The following is a 3872-nucleotide window of genomic DNA, read 5'->3' as shown; positions in this document are numbered from 1 at the left end:
GCCCCCACCCCAGCCAGGATGGCCTGAAGTTCTGGAAGCTTGGTGAGAGCCCTTTACCATCAGGCCTCATCGTCGCTCCCATCTCTCCTACCTAATTACATTGGGGAAATACTAACCGCTCCCCCGGTGGGAAAGAGGAGCCAGTGTTCTCTCCCAAAAAACTGACCGGAGCTAGAGCTACCCCAATCTAGGCCAGAAGGCCAGGGACCCGACCCTCTGGCCAGACCCAATGGTTCTCCATCCCCATCAGAAGGCTTCCCTTTCAGCTGCGAAACGCTCCAGGTTACCTTTACACTAGCAGGTTTTGCTTAGCCTCCTTCATCCCTGATACCACCTCACTGTAGATCAGAGACAGAAGCAAGCGCCACCTCCTGGCAACTGATAAGAACAGATACTACACTTGATCTTAGCCAAAAGGCAGAGAAGCACAACACACAACAATAGGGCAGAGCTGGACAGTGTCATAAACCATGAATCAGACCGAGACAGAAGTATAGTTAAATCACTCTTGTTTAATAATAATAAAAAAGGTAAACAGAATAAGCGTAGTCAAAACAAGCCAGAGTTCAGTAACCGGATCAGGTAGTCAGCCAAGCCAATGTTAGAGAACCAGAGATAAACGTAGTAGTATAGCAAGTAGGATCAGGAGCCAGAAGGAACGTCAGCCGAGAAAGTCTTCAACAGGAACGCAGGAGAAAGTTTCTGTGATGTTGACAAAGGCGAAGGCAGAGATCAATTGAGCTGGATGGCTTTAAGTAGGCAGGACTGATGAGCAGGGTGAAAAACAGGTGAGTCACTGTGGAGAGATAGGAGCTGGTAATTAGCTGAGTGGACAGCTCAGAGAAGGAAGGTGTCAGGTCACCTTGAGGCTAGGTGACAGATGCACATCGTTGGGATCAGGAGTGCACCGCAAGGTAGTGGACCCTACGGCTTACTGCTGCGGATGGGAGTCAGGTTAGTAAGGAAGGCAGGGCCGCTGGAACACCAACACGGATCCCACTGGGGTTAGAGCGTAAGATTTTCTGGGGTGCAGAGTCTAAGAGCCAGCAGATGTTCACCAGAGCCTCTAGTGGTGAGGAGGGACTGGGCTGCAACTGGCTCCAGGTCGCGACCCCCAGGGTCCCCCAGCTCACACCCACAGTAGGCAACAGGAGGATAGGGATAGTAAGGGAATAAGCCAAGGTTGGGGCCACAAGCAGACAAGGACAACAGAGTTGACGCCAAGGTTCAGGGTCACAGGCAAACAGGGATAGTCGGGGACACACCAAAGGTCAGGGTCACGAGCAGACAGGAATAGTTGAGAACACGCCAAGGTCGGTAACCCCTCCTCAACGACCCCTCCCCCTCGGAGGACCACCGGGCTTGAGGGCAAAATGTCTATGGAAATCACGGAGGAGGACATGGGCATGTACGTCCGAGGATGAGACCCAAGAGCGTTCCTCTGGACCATACCCTTTCCAATGCACCAGGTACTGTATGCGCCCACAGAACCTATGGGAGTCAACAATGGATTGTACTTCATACTCCTCATGGTTCTCAACCTGTATATCGTGAGGATGTAGCACCGAGGTGGTAAAGCGGTTGCAGACCAAAGGTTTCAATAAGGAGAAATGAAACACATTAGAGATGCGCATACTAGGAGGAAGGTCCAACGTGTAAGCCACTGGGTTAATCCTGTGAAGAATACGGAAAGGCCCAATAAATCGATGTGCGAACTTCAAAGAAGGAACACGAAGTCGGTGGTTGCGAGACAACAGCCAGACTCTGTCCCCAACCCAGTAGGAAGGTGCAGGCAGGCGTCTGCGGTCAGCATGGAGTCTGTACCTATCGTTAGCATGTTGCAAAGCCTGCTGAACTTGTGCCCAAGTGGAACGAAGACCACAGAAATGCTCCTCTAACACAGGAATACTCTGCGGAACAAACGAGTCAGGCAACATGGAAGGTTTGAAACCATAGTTCGCCATAAACGGGGACAATCGGGAATCAGAATTCAAGGCACTATTGTGAGCAAACTCCGCCAACGGTAGAAGGTGTGACCAATTGTTATAATGGTCAGAAATATAGCAACGTAGGAATTGCTCCAAGGACTGATTGGCTCGTTCTGCGGCCCCATTAGACTGCGGGTGATACGCAGAGGAGAAAGCAAGCTGAATACCGAACTGTGTACAAAAGGCTCACCAGAATCGGGACACAAACTGACTACTCCTGTCAGAGACAATAACCTTGGGTAGCCCATGTAAGCGAAAGATCTCCCGAGCAAAAATAGAAGCCAGTTCCTTAGAAGTGGGCAACTTCTTGAGTGGAATACAATGCAACATTTTCGAGAACAGGTCAACCACCATAAGGATAACTGTGTTGCCCTGGGAGTTGGGTAACTCCACAATGAAATCCATAGACAGGTGGGTCCAGGGCCTCTCCCCATTGGGTATGGGTTGTAGGAGGCCCACTGGAAGGTGTTGTGGAGTCTTACTCTGAGCACACACGGAACAGGAATTTACGAAGGCGGTTAAATCAGCACGTAGACTAGGCCACCAGAATTGTTGGGAAATGGCCCAAAAGAGTTGATTCTTCCCAGGGTGGCCAGCAGCCTTGGGAGAATGGTAAGTCTGGAGCACGGCAGTACAGAGACTCTCGGGAACAAAGCAACGGTCACAAGGTATCTCAGGAGGAGCATCGACCTGAGCAGCAAGAATTTTGTCACCCAAAGGAGAAGTGAGACTGGTGCGAACCGTAGCCAGAGTACGATCAGGAGGAATCACAAGAACCAGAACTGACTCCATCTTGGAAGTGGAGGAAAATTGTCGTGACAAGGTGTCAGCCCTTACATTCTTAGTACCGGGTAAGCATGAGACAATGTAATTAAAACTCGACAAAAAAAGAGCCCATCGCGCACTTCAGGGAGAGAGGCTCTTAGCCTCAGACAAGAATGTGAGATTCTTATGGTCAGTAAGAATGAGAACCGGCACAATGGTACCTTCAAGGAGATGTCTCCATTCTTTCAGGGCTAAAATGATTGCCAACAGCTCTCTGTCACCAATCTTGTAATTGCACTTTGCAGGTGACAATTTCATGGAAAAGTAGCCACACGGACGCATATCGCTCTCAGAGTTAGGACGTTGAGACAGAAGGGCGCCAACTCCAGTCTCAGAAGCATTAACTTCTATGATAAAAGACAACGTAGGATCAGGATGTGCCAACACAGGAGCAGAGAGAAAGGCAGCCTTGAGACTCTCAAAATCCTTAATGGACTCCGGAGACCAACTCTGTGGGTTGCTGTCCTTTCTGGTCATATCAGTCAGGGGCTTGACCAGAGACGAGAAGTTACGAATAAACTTCTGATAATAGTTGGCAAAGCCAAGAAAAGGCTGCAGAGGACATAAACCCATGGGTCAGGGCAACTGTAGGACTGCTGAAAGTTTCTCTGGGTCCATCGAAAAACCAGCAGTGGAAATGACATAACCCAGGAATTTAACCTGTTCATGATGGAATTCGCACTTCTCCAATTTACAATAGAGATTGTTCTCTCTTAGTCTCTGAAGCACACGACAGACATCTGTGTGGTGGCTCTCCAGGGACTTGGAAAATATGAGTATATCGTCGAGATAAACCACCACACATAACTGCAACAAATCTCGGAGGACATTGGTAATAAACTCCTGGAAAACTGTCAGAGCATTACAAAGGCCAAAAGGCATTACGAGATACTCATAATGACCTGTTCTGGTATTAAACGCAGTTTTCCACTCATCGCCCTCCTTAATCCTGACAAGATTGTATGCCCCTCTCAAATCAAGCTTCGCGAAAACCGTTCCTCCCTTGAGGCGGCCAAATAACTCCGTAATCAACGGAATGGGATAGGCATTCTTAATCGT

General features: G+C 49.1%; 1 pseudogene; it reads right to left on the bottom strand.

Annotated features, from left to right (window-relative positions):
* Positions 1 to 296: 296 nt before the first annotated feature.
* LOC141113042 (U2 spliceosomal RNA) lies at positions 297 to 430 on the bottom strand (annotated as a pseudogene).
* Positions 431 to 3872: the final 3442 nt, after the last annotated feature.

This window comes from Aquarana catesbeiana, linkage group LG11 (assembly GCF_042186555.1).
Source record: "Aquarana catesbeiana isolate 2022-GZ linkage group LG11, ASM4218655v1, whole genome shotgun sequence".
Taxonomy (NCBI): domain Eukaryota; kingdom Metazoa; phylum Chordata; class Amphibia; order Anura; family Ranidae; genus Aquarana; species Aquarana catesbeiana.
Note: the sequence above shows the minus strand (reverse complement) of the source record. Positions and strands in the feature narration are given on the sequence as shown.